This window comes from Paramormyrops kingsleyae, chromosome 17 (assembly GCF_048594095.1).
Source record: "Paramormyrops kingsleyae isolate MSU_618 chromosome 17, PKINGS_0.4, whole genome shotgun sequence".
Taxonomy (NCBI): Eukaryota; Metazoa; Chordata; class Actinopteri; order Osteoglossiformes; family Mormyridae; genus Paramormyrops; species Paramormyrops kingsleyae.
Genome location: NC_132813.1, coordinates 27,051,691 through 27,070,975, shown reverse-complemented (window position 1 = coordinate 27,070,975; position 19,285 = coordinate 27,051,691). Strand labels below are relative to the sequence as shown.

Below are 19,285 nucleotides of genomic sequence, written 5' to 3'. Positions count from 1 at the left end.
CTTGAGGCGGATGGGCTACAACAGCAGAAGACCCCACCGGGTACCACTCATCTCCACTACAAATAGGAAAAAGAGGCTACAATTTGCACGAGCTCACCAAAATTGGACAGTTGAAGACTGGAAAAATGTTGCCTGGTCTCGATATCTGTTGAGACATTCAAATGGTAGAGTCAGAATTTGGCGTAAACAGAATGAGAACATGGATCCATCATGCCTTGTTACCACTGTGCAGGCTGGTGGTGGTGGTGTAATGGTGTGGGGGATGTTTTCTTGGCACACTTTAGGCCCCTTAGTGCCAATTGGGCATCGTTTAAATGCCACGGCCTACCTGAGCATTGTTTCTGACCATGACCATCCCTTTATGACCACCATGTACCCATCCTCTGATGGCTACTTCCAGCAGGATAATGCACCATGTCACAAAGCTTGAATCATTTCAAATTGGTTTCTTGAACATGACAATGAGTTCACTGTACTAAAATGGCCCCCACAGTCACCAGATCTCAACCCAATAGAGCATCTTTGCGATGTGGTGGAACGGGAGCTTCGTGCCCTGGATGTGCATCCCACAAATCTCCATCAACTGCAAGATGCTATCCTATCAATATGGGCCAACATTTCTAAAGAATGCTTTTAGCACCTTGTTGAATCAATGCCACGTAGAATTAAGGCAGTTCTGAAGGTGAAAGGGGGTCAAACACCGTATTATTATGGTGTTCCTAATAATCCTTTAGGTGAGTGTAGTCGGGCTCACCTCAACGCATAGCGTGGGTTCTGGATCCGATCTCCTGGAGAGGGGCTGGACGTTCTTTTCTTCTGGAGTTGCGGCGGGTGAGCGATGCCGGGTTGGGGTGGGGCTATTGGTGGCCCCACAGCTCGGTGCTTTAACAACGGAGTTTACCCCGGTGAATGAGAGGGCTATTTCCCTGCGCCTTCGGGTCGGGGATAGGTCTCTGACTGTCATCTACGCTTATGCGCCGAATGTCAGTTCAGAGTACCCAGCCTTCTTGGATTCCCTTAGCGGTATGCTGGTTAGCGTGCCACGAGGGGATTCCATCGTTTTCCTGGGGGACTTCAACGCTCACGTGGGCAATAACAGTGTGACCTGGAGGGGGGTGATTGGGAGGAACAGCCTCCCTGATCTGAACCCGAGTGGTGTTTTGTTATTGGACTTCTGTGCAATGCATGGTTTTTCCATAACGAACACCATGTTCGAGCATAAGGATGTCCATAAGTGGACATGGTACGAACATGCCCGGGGCTACAGGTCGATGATCGATTTTTTAATCGTATCATCTGACCTGTGGCCTTCTGTCTCGGACACTCAGGTAAAGAGAGGGGCAGAGCTGTCAACTGATCACCACCTGGTGGTGAGTTGGCTCATGTGGCGGGGGAGGAAGCTGGTCAGACCTGGTAGGCCCAAACGTGTAGTGAGGGTCTGCTGGGAACGTCTGGCAGAGGCTCCTGTCCGCCGGAGCTTTAACTCGCACCTCCGGCAGAATTCAAACTGCATACCAGGGGAGGTCGGGGACATTGAGTCTGAATGGACACTGTTCTGGACCTCCATTGTGGAGGCGGCCGTACGGAGTTGTGGCTGCAGGGTGGTTGGTGCCAGTCGTGGCGGTAACCCCCATACCCGATGGTGGACACCAGAGGTGAGGGGGGCCGTCAAGCTGAAGAAGGAGGCCTACCGGGAATTATTAGTCCGGGGGTCTCTGGAGGCAGCAGACTGGTACCGGCAGGCCAAGCGGAACGCGGCTCGGGCGGTCGCTGAAGCAAAAACCCGGGCGTGGGAGGAGTTCGGTGAGGCCATGGAAAGTGACTTTCGGTCGGCTTCAAAAAGGTTCTGGCAAACCATCCGGAATATCAGGAGGGGGAAGCAGCTCCTGGTTCCTACTATTTATAGTAGGGAGGGGGTGCTGTTGACCTCACCTGGGGACATCACCCGGAGGTGGAAGGAATACTTTGAGGACCTCCTCAACCCTGCCTCAGATACATCTGCGCACACTGCCTTTGAGACATCTGAGGGCACGGAGCCCGAGGGTGCTGGGGGGGGCTTGTCCATCACTGGGGCTGAGGTGGCCACGGTGGTTAAAGAGCTACGTGGTGGCCGGGCCCCAGGGGTGGACGAGATCCACCCGGAGTACCTGAAGGCTCTGGATGTTGTGGGGCTTTCGTGGCTGACATGCCTTCTCAACAGTGCATGGAGGTCAGGGACAGTGCCGCTGGATTGGCAGACCGGGGTGGTGGTTCCCTTATTTAAGAAGGGGGACTGGAGGGTGTGTTCCAACCAGAGGCGGAGTCAGACATTTTATACACCCGGGGCTTAGCCCCAAAGGGTAGTATGCATCTGGGATTGGGGGGGGGGGGGGTCGGGGTTAGAAATGACTGAAAAACATGCTGTGAAGTTGAAGATTTATTAGGCTGTGACTCTACTAACCTATCAGAAGCTTCTTAAGCTCAGAATGGAATCGTCTGGAGTTTTCTTATTAATTAAAGACACAATAAACTTAGTGTATATATACTCCTAAATTTGATGAAAGTGATAAAAAATAGACATCTCTCTCTCTCTTTATTCTGACATTTAACTAATTCAAAAGATATTTCAATATTTATTTATATAAAACAAAAAAGTTTACTCTAAATTGATGTTTAACAGTAAAAAAAATGTTTTTATGTTTTTTCCCTAAAGTGTATGTAAATATTTGGTTTCAACTGTGGATATACTGCTGTGTATTGAAATTCCTCTTTTTTTGCATAGAAATATATTGAACAACATACAAAGCATAATATATAAAATAACATTTACCTGAGTTTTTTTCTGTGAAAGAAGCCCCTTATGTCCATTGTTGTGTACACCAGTACATAACTGAAACCGATTTAGAGTGCTTTATTTAGCCGTGGAGGGTAACAACTGAAAATATGAAATAAACACACATGTAACCTAAGACTCTCTAAAAAAACAGCATTGTTGTTCGGCTTTTCATTTCGCCATTTCTTGATTCACTCGAAGAGCAAGTAACGTAATATGGGTCAAGTGATCAGTTTGATATCAATCTTTTGTCAGCGTCATATTTACATTAGCTATTTGTACAGTACGAATGATTTGCTTTGGTACCTGGTCAAACTTAAGCTCTCCTCTGTCTGCCTGTCTGCACTTCTCCTACAGCAAATTCGCAGGCAGCAGCTTCTCCCCCCTCGCTCACATGCGTAAGTGCTGTGCTCAGTCGCCTAGGGCCTGAGCTCGGATCATACCAAAATTATGGGGAATTTACGACTGTGCGCTATGTGCTTCGAATATTGTGTGTAGTTTTTGTTTTATACAGTTGTCAGTCAGGCATCTAACTATGAAATAAATTACACTCCAAAAGACCCTGGGCTTCTGAAACAACAACCCGGGCTTAAGCCCAGTAAGCCACCCCCCCGCTCCGCCAATGGTTCCAACTACAGGGGGATCACATTTCTCAGTCTCCCTGGGAATGTCTATGCCAGGGTACTGGAGAGGAGGGTGAGATGGATAGTCGATTCTCAGATTCAGAAGGAACAATGTGGTTTTTGTCCTGGCCGTGGAACACTGGACCAGCTTTATATCCTCGCAAGGGTACTGGAGGGGGCCTGGGAGTTTGCCTATCCAGTCTACATGTGTTTTGTGGAATTGGAAAAGGTTTACGACCGGCTACCCCGGGGTGCTCTGTGGGGGGTGCTTCGGGAGTATGGGGTCCGGGGTCCACTGTTGTGGGCCATTTGGTCCCTGTATGAATGGGGCAGAAGCTTAGTCCGCATTCCCAGTTATAAGTCGGACATGTTCCCAGTGCGGGTTGAGCTCCGCCAGGGCTGCCCTTTGTCATCTATCCTGTTTATAATATTTATTGACAGGATTTCTAGGTGCAGTCAGGGTGTTGAGGGTGTCCAGTTCGGTGGCCTCAGGATTGCCTCACTGCTATTTGCAGATGATGTCGTCTTGTTGGCTACATCTGCTGGGGACCTCCAACGTAGGGCTGGACAATAATTCGATATCAATATATATCGCGATATAATTTTTTTCGATAACGGTGATACGATTTTTAAACACATTTCCGATATTTCAATATACATTTGAATATTATATATATTCACCGGCTTTTAAAAATGTATCACAAGTGCTAAACAGCGCGTATTCAAATCGCATTCGCATAAGAACATAAGAACATAAGAAATTTACAAACGAGAGGAGGCCATTCGGCCCATCAATTCGGCATGGTAATTTGCTGAACAACGCAGCTGTGAAACGTGATCCAGGTAAAACTTTTTTAGACAGCATAAATAATATTGAAGCATTTGTTTTCAAGCAGACTGTTAAAAGCAAAAGCAACAAAGCATTTTAGACTTTGTAAAGAAACCATAGTAACCACGTGTATGATACTTTTCAGAGCTGCGTCAGAGGGAAATGACTCGTGAATTTAATTTTGACACTGGTTAGCTTTTTGTGAAAACGAACTACAGTACACCCCGCAGGTTTTTTGTGATTTTGTGAGTTTTCAATGTTGGAGAATATAATTAAAGGTTTGTATCAAGAAACGACGGTGGTTTTTATTGTATACTGGTAAATCTCTGCTGTTAGTTGGTGGTATGCCTTTTGTTAGCCAACATGTATGTCGGGGCCGGCTCTACGCTGGGGCAACGCCCACTTAAGCAAACGTCCTGCCCCCTTAAATCAAACTTTTAGAAGTTGAGGAAGAAAATAATAATTACCCACAAACTGAATATGGACAAGATTTACTACAGTAGCTGAAAAATCCACTGAAAAAGGCACAAACGAGATGATAAGTTTCACTTCTTGTTCGCTCTTTCCCTCCGCCTTCTGTTTGTGCGCGGGCTCACGCAGCACTCGGCAGATCCCCTACTCACCCTCCCCCCAGCTAAACATCCAATCACTGTTAGTATGCAAATTAGCCAGTTTCTCAGTAGGCAGGGCAAAGCGAAATGAGCTGCGTGATTGCGGAAGGTTTGGAGGAAACAGCAATCTCTCTCGTCAAAATCATAGTGACTAGTGAGATCATGGTTCGAATTATTTTTGTCTATTTGGGGGGGTCTTGATCGGGGGGTACTGTACCCCCCAGTACCCCCCGATCAAGACCCCCCCCAAATAGACAAAAATAGCAGTTTGGGGGGGGGGGTATTAACATTTTTCTTGTTGTTTTTTTTTTTTTTAAGAAAGAACCTCACCTTGTAGGAAAATTTTATGTAAAACGATTTTAGACACCCCTAGTGTGGATCGTACCATTTGAACCACCTTGGCGCTAGAAGCAGCTTAGCCAGTCGGTTACGTCATTCATTCTCATTGAGCGACTTGTTCGTTGTGATTTCAAGATTCTTTATTCGTCACATACATAGTTATAACAAGTACAACATGTAGTGAAATGAACCCTGACCGATCCTATTTTTCAGTTTTATATTTCAAGACTCGGTGAATTGATTTTTTCTTTTTCATAACTTAGCCTACCCTTTTTAGTTTTGGTAATATTGGCAATAGTGAAAAGTGTTTTGTTGGGTTCAAATATGTTTGATATAGGCCATCCAATTAAGGTAAATGTCTTGTTTTTAATCTGATGAGGAATATTTTATTTTATTTTTTGTTTTACTTTTCAGTTTTCCCCCTGAGGGATTGCCACCTTACTGTGGTCAGGGGCTTTGTGTGCCTCAGTGACCCTAAGAGCTACACCAGCAGAAGCTTAGCCTTCAGGTGGGACACCCAAGTTGGACAGGTCTTAGGGCAGAGGCCTGACAAAGTGCAATCCAATTACATGACAAAAACAGTTATCCAGAGCACCACCCCACCCCTTTCCCGCCTTTGTCGCCACCATATGCCCCCTTCACATTTCTGTCTGCCCCCTCATATATGCATGTCTAGAACCGGCCCCGATGTATGTACATATTTATAGCATGCCGATCGCGTCAAACAAATCGCGGCAATGCCAAAAACCCGTGCATGTACATTCTCAGTTATTAACGCACATAAATACATTTCAAGCACATGCTAATATATTGCTGCCATATTGGTTTTCGGTTATCTCGATCATCGGTTATCTCGACGCTTTTTGGCAACCCCCTAGGCCGGCGACATAACCGGTTCGACTGTATATGAATAATCAGCCTGTTCTAGTTTAAATGGAAATATATTATTGTTAATAAGCTGAGTCTGAGAGTTTTATTTATTTGATAGTTTATTTCACATTTCTTGTTTGTAAAGGCTAAATACAAATAAAAAGTGAACCTTTTTTTTTTTTGTACTGTTTTTATTTAAAAAAAAAATTATATAATTTTAATAGGAGGAGCCTGGAGGTATTATAGACTTTGCAAATTCAGTTTGCAGACAACCATTGTGCGTGTCCTCGGCAGTTTTTTCCTGAGGCTTTTTAATATTGTCCATATCGATATCGGAATTATATCGTATCGACCAAAATTAGGAAATATATCGTGATATAAATTTTTGCCATATCGTCCAGGCCTACTCCAACGTGCTCTGGGGCAGTTCGCAGCCGAGTGCGAAGCGGCGGGGATGAGGATTAGCACCTCCAAGTCCGAGACCATGGTTCTCAGCAGGAAACGGGTGGATTGCCCTCTTCAGGTCAGGGAAGATGTACTGCCTCAAGTGGAGGAGTTTAAGTATCTCGGGGTCTTGTTCATGAGTGAGGTGTTGGAAACTTTTTCCTTTGTCGAAGCAGAGACCAGGAGACGTTGGGATATCTTTCCGGCCGAAGTTCCTCTTTATTGAGAACTCGCCATGCGTCGCTGTAGTCATCCAAGTCTGACTAAAACTCAGCTCGGCAGAGTTTATACGTTTCAAGGGGGGAGGGATACACAGAGGTGGAGACCAACTAAACAAAGCATAGTATCTTCCAGGAATCAGCCTGGAAGTTCCCCAGCCCTGATTTCATCAGCATAACAGTGCCTTTCAAATGCCTCTCCAGGTGCTAATCTAATTAGCCTGATAGCATCACCCAGACCTTAACATTATCATAGCGATAAAGGCACAGCCTGGCCTTGAGATTAGCATTCACCTTTACTTTGGGCCCCTACCCAGTGATCAGGAAGTTCATAAAGATGAAATGTTAATGTCTCAGACACCTGGGCCCCCAGACTTGATCTTATTAGAATGTCACCATCTTTACCTCCAACTGCAAATCCAATGTGCCTATCTCTTTCATTTCATATACTGTTATGTTGGAAGCTAGATTGAACAATTTATAAATTTGTAATCCTACAGAGGGTAGGCGAGATCGGGAGCTGGATAGACGAATCGGAGCGGCGTCTACAGTTTTGCAGGCGCTTAACCGGTTCGTTGTGGCTAAGAAAGAACTGAGCCAAAAAACAAAGCTCTCGATCTATTGGTCCATCTTTGTTCCTACCCTCACCTATGGTCATGAGCTATGGGTAATGACCGAAAGAATGAGATCGCGAATACAGGCGGCCGAAATGAGGTTTCTCCGCAGGGTGTCTGGGAGCTCCCTTAGGGATAGGGTGAGAAGTTCGGATATCCGGGAGAGCCTCAGAGTAGAACCACTGCTCCTCCATGTCGAAAGGAGCCAGTTGAGGTGGTTTGGACATCTGGTGCGGATGCCTCCTGGACGACTACCTGCAGAGGTTTTCCGTGCATGTCCTACAGGGAGGAGGCCCCGGGGCAGACCCAGGACTCGCTGGAGGGATTATATCTCTCGGCTGGCCTGGGAACGCCTCGGTGTCCTCCCCGAGGAGCTGGTAGAGGTGGCTGGAGAGAGGGAGGTCTGGGTACCTCTTCTGAAGCTGCTACCCCCGCGACCCGAACCCCGGACAAGCGGAAGATGATGGATGGATGGATGGCTGGATGTTTGGTGGAGTCTTCAGCGCTAATATGCCCTGAGAAAAAAGATGTGTTTGCAAATGTGTCTCTCTCGAGGCGCACTGTAACGAGGCAGGTTACAAAAGAAAACAGACAATTTAGTCATGTTTTCCTTGGCTCTGGATGAGAGCTGTGACGTCCATGATACAGCCCATTTACTTATCTTTGTTCGTGGATTAATGAAAGACTTTGAGCTGACGGAGGAACTGGCGGCTATGCGGCTAATGAAAAGGACTACAACGGGAAGTGATTTGTTCACAGAGGTAAATGCAGCCATGGACATGCTGGGACTAAAATGGGACAAACTAGTAGGTGTTACAACCGATGGCTGTCCAAATTTGACGGGGAAAAATGTTGGACTTTTGAGGCGGATGCAAGATAAAGTGACTGAAACTAACACAGAACAGAAATTGATATTTTTACATTGTATCATTCATCATGAGATGTTGTGAAATTCAGTGCTAAAAATTAGCCATGTTGTTGATGTTGTAACTAAAATAGTTAATTTCATCAGGGCAAGAGCACTGAATGACAGACATTTTGTTTCACTGTTAGAGGAGCATGAAAGTGAACATAGTGACATAGGCTACCAGACAGCTGTGAGATGGCTCAGCCTTGGCAAGGTGCTTAAAAGAGTATGGGACCTGAGAGCAGAGATTCAAGAGTTTTGTATAAAGAAAGACAAGTACATTCCAGAGCTCTCAGATACACACTGGATGGCAGATCTGGCCTTTGCTGTTGATGTGACTGCACTAATGAATGCACTAAATACCAAGCTGCAAGGCAAGGGCCTCTTTGCACACGAAATGTACAGCTTGATGACAACTTTCATGAGAAAGTTGAAGTTTCTTTCAAGTCAATTAGAGGGCAACATTCTCACTCACATGCCAACACTGAAAGAAGTCGATCACCTCCACAAGTATTCATCCATGTTAGGGGCATTGCATGGTGAGTAAGAAGATTTGAAGACTTCAAAAAAGTTGAGAGTGAAATGCACATGATATCTTCTCCCTTTATTTATAGTGTGGAAAATGCACCCAGTGATGTCCAGCTTGAACTCATTGATCTGCAGCAGGGGTGCCCAAACATTTTCCCTTAGTGGGCCAAAATGAAAATCTATCGGAGGACCGCGGGCCAAATGTAATATTTTACACAAAATACAAACACTAATAGTAAAGTAAAGTAGGCTACTTTTATTTATCAAACAGTTATCTAACCTTCCTTTCTGTGTAAATAACATTAAACAAAATATGACAAATAAGTCATATATAGGCATTTAGAGCACGTCTAAACTTTTGTAATCACATGTAGTGCAAAATGTCAAAGAGTGCATGTCCAACAGCAACACAACAACAGTAGCAACAATATAAGCAAAGACTCATGGGACTTTTTGTAAATTGTTAAAATATGACTATTTATGAAGTGTGGAAATGTACATATGTGCACAGATATACTCTACATTACCCTTATAGTTGCTTGTATTTCAATTTTAGTCTTAGATATTTCAAATGTAATCAAAGCACCATGAGTGAGGACTGTATAATATACAGTCGAACCCACTTATCTCGACCTCAGCTAACTCGCCAACCTTAAGTCGACGTTTTTGAAGTGGAACCGCTAAATTCCCTTATTGCAATAGCATTTCTCATCGGTTATGTCGATTCTTTTATGTCGCCGAACCCTAATATCTCGAGCACGAAAGAGGGCCAAAATCGCCACTTAACATCGGTTATCTCGATCCCTGTAACTAATCGCCGGCTTTTTAAAATGTATCACAAGTGCTAAACAGTGCGTATTCAAATCGCATTCGCATGGTAATTCGCTGAACAACGCAGGTGAAACGCGATCTAGGTAAATCCCCATCAAAGCCAAGCATATCTGCATGCGACAATGACAACGAAGATGAAGAAGATGCGGACGAAGATTTGGAACCAATTCCCTCTGCCGGTGAGGTGATAGAAATGCTACAAAAAATTTGACAGTATGGTTCTTTTGTAGGGGATGGACTGTTTTAGACAGCATAAATAATATCGAAGCATTTGTTTTCAAGCAGACTGTTAAAGGCAAAAAGCAACTAAGCATTTTAGACTTTGTAAAGAAACCATATTAACTGCGTGTACGATACATTTCAGAGCTGTCAGAGCGAAATGACTTGTGAATGTAATTTTGACACTGCAGATTTGCTTTTTGTAACAACGAATTACACCCCGCAGGTTTTTTTGTGATTTTGTGAGCGATCTTTGTGTTTGCAGTGTTGGATAATATAATTAAAAGTTTGTATCGAGAATCGACTGTGGTTTTTATTGTATACTGGTAAATCTCCGCTTTTAGTTGGTGCACATATGCCTTTTGTTGTTAGCCGACATGTGTGTGCATTTTTATAGCATGCCGATCGCGTCATCAAACAAATCACGGCAACGCCAAAAACCCGTGCATGTACATTCTAATTTATTAACGCACATAAATACATTTCAAGCATATCTTAATACAGTATATTGCCGCCATATTGGTTTTCGGTTATCTCGATCATCGGTTATCTCGACGCTTTTTGGCAACCCCCTAGTCCGGCGATATAACTGGGTTCGACTGTATATTAGTTAGGCCAACGTACACTAAAAAGTAAACGCACTGATAGCTACATTGGGATTCTTGCTTTAAGAATTTTTGAAACAAATTTTAGTACAGTATAATTTAAAATTTTAGATATTCATTGGCGGGCCAATCTAAATAGTACGGCGGGCCAACCTTGGCCCGCGGGCCCCACTTTGGGCACCCCTGATCTGCAGTCTGATAATCTACTGGCAGAGCATTTTAAGTCAGTATCACTGGTAGAGTTTTATTCCTCTCTCAAAGAGGAAATCTTCCCACACTTGAGGAGGCATGCTCAGGGGATGTTGGTTCTCTTTGGATCTACCTACATCTGTGAACAAATATTCTCAGTGATGAAGTTTAACAAATTCAGATATAGATCCTCTCTCAGTGATGATCACTTGTGTGCTGTCCTTTGCATATCCGCCTCAGATATTCAACCTGACTTCAGTGCACTTGTTCAAGCCCAAAACAGGCTAGATTTCTCTCACTGAACACTAAAAGAACTGAGGTAAACCAAACAAAAAACACTGGGTTCAGTTATTTAATTTTTTTTGTGTAAAAAAAAACTAGTTAAAAGTTATGATGCTATTTTTTAAATGCTGCAAAAAATGCACATTTTCTAAATTGTTTTTATAAATGTTCCTTGAATAGTGCAATAATTCTATGCCCACACTTGTTTGATTGGCAAGTGCTGCTATTTTACGTTTTTTTAAGTTATGATGCTAGTTTTTTAAACATTGCAAAAGTTGATATTTTCTAAACTGCTTTTGTGATTGATCAATAAAGAGAATTATATATATTTAGTATATGTAATGTAAAACTTGCAGGCAAGGGAGCTTACTGATATAAGTAAAACTACGGAAGCTATGTGGGTAAAATTTGATGCTAAAAACTCGAATAGCCTAATTGTCGGTGTTTGTTACAGAGCAACTAATGTAGCTGCCAAGGAAAGCAGATTGTTATACAGTGATATTAGGATTATGAGCAATAAAAATGATGTGGTACTTATGGGTGATTTTAATCTACCGGGGATGCAGTGGGACATAGTCGCTGTCTCTTCTGAAAATGAACTGGAGATGGTGGAATTAGTACAGGATTGTTTTTTTACTCAGTTTGTTAACACCCCTACCAGGGGAGATGCCATTCTTGATCTTATTTTCTCTAATAACCAGGACAGGATTGGTAAATTAGACGTTTTAGAACCACTTGACAGTAGCGATCATAACATGGTTAAATTTGAGGTTAAGTTTAGTGCCCGAAGAGCAAAGTCCAAATCAAAAATATATAATGTTAGGAAGGCTAACTTCAATTGTATGAGATTAAAACTAGAAACTGTGAACTGGATGGAGTTAAATAACAAAACTGTTGAAGAGGCATGGGAATTTTTTAAAAGCACATTATTGCAAGTGCAAGAGGACTTCATACCTGTTTCCAGCAAGAATAAATCTAGGAAATTGCAACCTAGGTGGTTTACTAGGGAAATAAAGTATAAAGTAAGGAGGAAAAGGGCTTTGTTCCAGAGATGGAAAATAACTGATGATGACATAATAAAGCAAGAGTATCTAAATCTACAGGCTGAATTAAAAAATGACATTAGACGAGCTAAAAGGAATGTCGAAAGTAAGATCGCATTGGAGGCTAAGGATGACGTTAAAAGTTTCTTCCAATATTTTAACTCTAAAAGAGCTCTAAAAGCTGAAATTACTAATCTGCAGGATAGTAAGGGTCTTATAATTGAAAACGACATTGACATAGTAAATGAGTTCAATGATAGTTTTGCACGGGTATTCACTGTTGAGGACACTAGTAACTTACCAGTTCTTATTACTAATCCAGCATCGTCTATAACTAATATATATATATATATATAACTGAAGCTGATGTTTTGCAAAGCCTAGCTAAGCTCAGAATAAATAAATCTCAGGGCCCTGAGGGCATCTTACCTATAGTGTTAAAAGAGATGAGGGATATTATTTGCCGACCCTTAACTTTCCTGTTTCAAAAATCCTTATCTGAAGGTGTGGTACCTTCTGATTGGAAGCATGCCAACATAACACCCATTTTCAAAAAAGGGGATAGAAGTAATTTGTCAAACTATAGGCCAATCAGTCTAACTTGTATAACTGGTAAAGTTATGGAGGCTATAATCAAAGAGAAAATGCTAGATTACCTGGACTCAAATAACATTTTGAGGGATAGCCAGCATGGTTTTAGGAGAGGTAGATCCTGTTTAACAAATCTGTTGGAGTTTTTTGCGGAAGCTACTCAGGAAGTTGATGATAAGAAGGCCCATGATGTCATCTGCTTAGATGTCCAAAAGGCTTTTGATGTTGTCCCCCACAAGAGGCTCTTACTTAAACTCAAAGCGACAGGTATTTTAGGAACTGTAGCAACCTGGATTGCTAACTGGTTAACAGATAGGAAGCAGCGAGTAGTTATAAGAGGCACAATGTCACAGTGGGCCTGCGTTCATAGTGGGGTTCAATTTTAGGACCACTATTGTTCCTAATTTACATAAATGATATAGACACCAATATATACAGTAAACTGGTGAAATTTGCAGATGACACCAAGGTGGGTGGTGTAGCAGATACTGAACTAGCGGCTCAGCAGCTACAGTGGGATCTTGATTTAATTAGTGACTGGGCCAATACCTGGCAGATGAAATTTAACATAGACAAATGTAAGGTACTCCATAGGGAGCAGAAATATAAAGTACAGGTATTTTATGGGACCTACTGAAATAAAGGTAGCTGATTATGAGAAAGACCTTGGTGTGTATGTTGATGCTTCCATGTCTCATTCTCGCCAGTGCGGGGAAGCAATAAAAAAGGCCAATAGGATGATGTGGTATATCTCCAGGTGTGTGGAGTTTAAGTCAAGGGAGGTAATGCTAAGATTATACAATTCCATTGTGAGACCTCACCTAGAATATTGTGTGCAGGTTCGGTCACCATATCTTAAAAGGGACATTGCGGCCTTAGAAAAGGTGCAGCGTAGGGCTACAAGAATGATTCCTGGTCTTAGAGGAATGTCATATGAGGAAAGATTAGTTGAGCTAAATCTGTTCAGCCTCAAACAAAGGAGACTGAGGGGGGACATGATCCAGGTCTATAAGATTCTAACAGGTCTGGATGCTGTTCAGCCAAATGGCTATTTCAATATTAGTTTAAATACTAGAACTCGTGGCCATAAGTAGAAATTAGCGGGAGAACATTTTAAAACGAATTTGAGGAAGCACTTCTTTACACAGTGTGTAGTAAGAGTATGGAATTGTCTTCCTACTAGTGTAGCGCAAGCTAAAACCCTGGGTTCCTTTAAATCAGAGCTAGATAAGATTTTAACAACTCTGAGCTATTAGTTAGGTTCTCCCCAAACGAGCTTGATGGGCTGAATGACCTTTTCTCATTTGTAAATTTCTTATGTCCCTCCTTAGTCTCCTTTGCTCAAGGCTAAACAGATTCAGCTCAGCTAACCTCTCCTCATAAGACATTCCTCTAAGACCAGGAATAATTCTCATAGCCTTACGTTGCACCTTTTCCAAGGCAGCAATGTCCTCCTTGAGGTATGGTGACCAAAACTGCACACAGTATTCTAGATGGGGTCTTACCAAGGAATTGTATAATCGTAGCATCAACCTCACTTGACCACACATCCTATTAGCCTTTTCTATTGCTTCTGTGGAAGTAAAATTGGACATTGGTAGGCCCGGGAGGGGAGGCATATTGGCAGTGGCGGAGCTAGACTTTTAAAACAGGGGTGGCAAAGGGGTGGCAAGGTATTATTTTGGGGGGTCAATATACAAAGTGTTCAATTACACTAAAAATAAATTATTTTCCACAAAATGTATACAGATTAATTAAAGTTTTTATTTTCCAAAATGTACACAATTATATATGTATTAAGTATACAGCAAAAATAGAATAAGTATTCAAAGTGCTCCTTGGACTAATCAAGTCCAGTAGTAAACAAAAACTGAGGTAAACTTGGACCTGTCAAAACAAGGCAGGACAAGGCAGTTGTACACATTCAAATATGTACCACAAGAATAATAATAGAACAGTATGTATGTATGAGAGTGTATGTGCGAGTGTGTGTGTGTAGGCTATATGAGTGAGCTTGTGTATGTGCGAGTGAAAGAGTGTGTAAGACAGCTCGCGATGACTGGTCGGAAAACAACGTGTAGTCTGACATGTTTCTTGTCCACGACGTGACAAAATTTTTAGGAGTCAAAATCGTGTAATCTGACACAGCGACTATCGTAACAGACAAAAAAAATCGGTTCGAATCGTAAATCGAGTTTTTTATTTAAAAATTGCCCAGCTCTAATTAATGCTAAGCACTACAGTGCAATGTCTCCCTTACTTCCCGTTAAAACAGTACTTCGTTTAATTTAATACCAATAAAAGCCGTACATACCAGCAAAAACGATCTACATCGATCCCGCGTGTGCTGCCGCGATGTTTTGGAGCCGTTTGGAGCACGAAATACCTGCGTGTCAACTTAACCAATGAAAAGTGTAGCAGCAACAGCACGCTTGCACAGTGTAATGTTTTCAGCGGGGTGGCAACAGGGGTGGCAAGGACTTCGTCTGGGGTGGCAATTGCCACCCCAACTAGCCCTCTAGCTCCGCCACTGCATATTGGGTCTGTTATGTCTTAGGCCTTAGGCCAGAAGAGATTGTTTTGAATACTATGTGACCTTGCTTTGTGATAGCTGCCTGCAGTTGGCTCCGCAGAAGCTTGGACCTTGCAGGGGCAGACAGTGGAGCAAAGGGGGGGAGAAACCACTTGCAGGAAGAGACTCGAAGCCACCCCAACTGGTGCACAAAGAGTTATAGCTTATTAAAGTAGTTGTAGTAGTCAATATAATATGTTATGCAATTGATTGCATCATGTTAATCATACTAATCATATGTTAACCATGTATTTTCAGCGATTCAGGGACAATACGTCAATGTGTTAATCATTAATCAATGGAACACCCAAACATTAACAATGATTCAGTGTCATATAATTAATATCTATATACATATCTCAAGTAGAGTCTAGAAGCCGAGGCTGTCTCCAGTAAGTTGCGTATAATGGGTGGACTTTACCTTGCTACCAAGGTGAACCAATGGAGCAGGAGAATTGTGTTTGTTATACGTTTCAGCTTAGTTTGTTGATGTTTCATGACCAATCAGGACTTAGAAGTCCTGGGAGTTATGGTTTATCTACTGGTTGCTCTGTGTGCCGGGTGTGACTTGGTACCAAGTGCCAGAGTGTGATGGGAGCGCTTTGCTGAACTTGCTGGAATAAAAGAGATTTTCTTTACTCACCAAACTAAGAGGTCCAGACTTTTATTCTAAGTCCTTGATTTATAATTTTTCTACCACAGTTTGGCGCCCAACGTGGGGCAGTTGAGTTCTTTGTTTGTTCCAGACGATGGGATCCTGCGATAGAAGTAGGTAAGGCGTAGAGCCTGATGGGACCAGATCCAGATGAGATTAAGGATTGGCCCAGTCCCTCGTCGAGGAACAACGGAGACCACGCTGTCCCAGACCTGAACATTCCTGAGACTGATTTGGCCAGACCTGTTTTGGTGAGATAAAGGCTTCTCTGTTTATTCATTCTTGCTGCTGCTTTGCTTGTTGCTGATGGTTATGTGTTTGGTATTGTTTGAGTGTGTTATGTGAAAGTCCGCCGTGACTGAGGGGATCCAAGCACGGGGAAGCGCTGACCACGGTTAGGAAGGCCGGTGGGAGAGCGCTCATCCACCTGTGATAGGGAAAGGGTGCTGTCCAAGTGGAGACCTGAGTGACCTATTACGTGGAAGAGGTGGATGCACGAGACCTTGGGAAAGTCCGTGATTTTGGTGGCGCCACTGTATATTGTGCGACGGGGCACAAGGAAGGCGGCAGGGAAGCCGTCACCCGCAGGGGGTCCAGACATGACGGTGAAAAGGCTTGGTGCAGCAGGGGCTGAGGGCAGGGTGGTGTGTGCTCTGTGTGGTGCGACATTGTATGGTGAAGGCTGGACAGTGAATGCATTGCATGCGGTAGCACAGCACTGCGTAACAGGCCAAGGACGGGTAAGATTCCTGTGTGAGGACAGGAACAACCTAAGACAGGCGCTGTCGTAGACCCCTGGCACTGGGCTGAGGCACTGTTCGGGGTTTGGCCCACTCTCGGTCCCACGGCAGTATAAAGGTGTATGTTGATAGGGTGTGTGGGTTTTGGAGAATGTGTATGTGGTAAAGGGTGTGGGGTCTCCCAGGTGCAGTATCCTCAGTGGGATAAACAATACATGGAGTTGATTTTGCTCCACACTGTCGCATGCATGTGCTTATGTTAAATGGAATAGTTGAATAGCCCTGTGGACTAATATAGCAAAAAGTCTCTGGGGAATCATGTGTTGGATCTGAGATATACTGGGATAAGCTTGTTAATTTGCTTTTAGGACACTAAATGTTTAGAATAACACTTAGTTCTTTCATGATTCTTTCGTCACCCAGTAACAAGGTGTCTTGTCTTGTTTAGTTTAGTGACCACCCAGCAGCTGCGTGCTTAGTACAGATGGCAGCTGCCTTGAGAAGGGGAGTTTGTAGGATATCAGGGTCAGAACAGATATTTCATAGGTCTTATGTTCAACGCCATTTGTTAAAGGGTAGATATGGGGAGTGTGTCAAGTAAACATTCACACCCTCCAGAAATCGAGGGAGAGATAATGAGGAAATGTAATAAAGGGGATAAGGGGAAACAGTCCCCAAGGCAGATAATGGAATGGGTTACTGGCCTGGGACTAAAGAAGGCTTATAACACATCGTCAGACTGGGGGTAGATGGCCAAAGGAGGGCACTCTAAACATACTGGAGCTAGAATGTTGTGAAACAATGCTAGAAAGCAGGGAAAATGGTTATTGTGGTAAGGGTATGTGCAGGCCAGAATATTACTATCAGTGGTAGTCTGTGGCCTTGAAGAGAGATAGGAAAGCTAGAGTGGAGCAGCGGAGAGGTAAAGTTAGCAGAGAGGAAAGGGGGGCCGATCTGACTGCTGCTGTTTCTCCGCCTGAAGCTGGTGCTGAGAAGAGGAAAAAGCCTATTTCAGATATCTGGTCCTGCCTGAAGTGTCCCCTCCTCCACTGCTGTCACCTGCACCTCGTCCTCCTGCCTATGTTCCTCCTCCTTTTTGGAGAGCTGAGCCTTCTGCCCCTGATGCTGAAGAAGGGGGGGCAGTGGGACTGATGCCACAGCATTCTGTGAAACAGGAAGACTTTCTCTACGCTGAGAATGAAGGTGGAAATGGGGGAAGACGGTTTCACAGTGACCTCAGAGGCTTTGGGACTGTTTTGCTTATCGGAGAAGGATAACTTTGCCACTTGGTGGCTAGTGGATGACACAATCCTGAGAGACTGTATCCCTGAAGGACAAGAGCAGCCTGGCAGATTGCATTGCACTGCTCAGTTTTCTGGACAAGGACGATTTTGAGACTGTTGTGCTTGATTACCTCTATGTGGCAGAAGACAAGTCTGCGGCATCTGTCCGTTTGTCGGCCGGCCAGGAACAGTGGTACGTGGGAGGTTCGATCCCCCATGTATCATATGGGAAAAAGGGGTCGCTAGAATGGAAGGATTTAGGACCCTGGGTCACAGAGTGTGAGGAAAGGACTAAGTGGGTACGTGTGGAGGAAGGTAGGTGGATGAGTGGAGATGGTCAGGTGCAGAGGTATAAAATAGACCAGTGTGTAGAGGTGCAGAGAAAAGGGGATACAATAGAAGATAAGGGGAAAGGTATTGATCCTCTGCCGGACTGGTTAGAGGAGGTACCAGACTGCTTGTGGGTAAAAGGGAAAAATGATTTTGGCCGAGTGGTGTCAGCTGAGCCTTTGGTGGTCCACCCCAAGTCTGACTCTCGGCCTCACAAGGCCCACTATCCCTTATCTAGAGAAGCAGAGGAGGGAGTGAGAGAAGTATATGCAGATCTGGTGAAAAGGGGGGCTATTAAGGAAATAGCCTATTCTCCAGTTAATTCTCCTATCTTACCTGTGAAAAAGGCAAATGGTACTTGGAGGTTTGTACAGGATTTGAGGGGTGTAAATGCAGCCATACACCCCAGAGCTCCTATTGTACCCAATCCAATTATGATTCTGGCTTCCATACCAGTGGAGGCTAAATGGTTCTCTGTCATTGACTTGGCTAATGCTTTCTTTTCTATCCCAGTAGATCCAGATTCCTAGTAATGGTTTGCCTTCACCTTTCAGGGGAAGAGGTGGACTTGGACAGTGATGCCCCAGGGCTACAGAGTCACCTAGCGTGTATGGACAGGAGCTGGCAAAAAATTTGGAGGGGTTTACTGCGCCTGGGGGTAGCACACTGGTACAGTATGTGGATGATTTGTTGCTTTGCTCTCACACTCGTGAGTCCTGTAAACAGGACACCATAGCTATGTTAGACTTCCTGGCAATAAAAATTGGGCACAAAGCCTCCAAAGAAAAGCTGCAGCTGGTGTCACAAAGGGTTAAATACCTTGGACACATGTTAACAAGTGAAGGAAGGTCATTAGGACCAGACCAAGTGGCATCCATACAGGAGATGCCCAAACCAGAGACTAAACAGCAATTGCTTTCAGTCCCAGGAATGATTGGCTATTGCAGGCCTTGGATTCAGGACTATGCACAGAGATCACAGCCCTTGGTTTGACAATTGGGCTAGGACTGACAGACAGACTGACGTGGATGCCCGAAGCTGAAGATACCCTGATTGATTTAGAACAGGTATTAATGTCAGCCCTAGCTTTGGGGGTACCTGACTATAGAAAACCATTTGTGCAATATGTGAGAAAAAATAAATAAATAAA

General features: G+C 43.7%; 1 pseudogene; it reads left to right on the top strand.

The window, feature by feature from the left end:
- The first annotated feature begins 5,076 nt into the window (after positions 1-5,076).
- On the top strand, positions 5,077-10,456 carry LOC140579243 (general transcription factor II-I repeat domain-containing protein 2A-like; annotated as a pseudogene).
- The last annotated feature ends 8,829 nt before the right edge of the window (positions 10,457-19,285 follow it).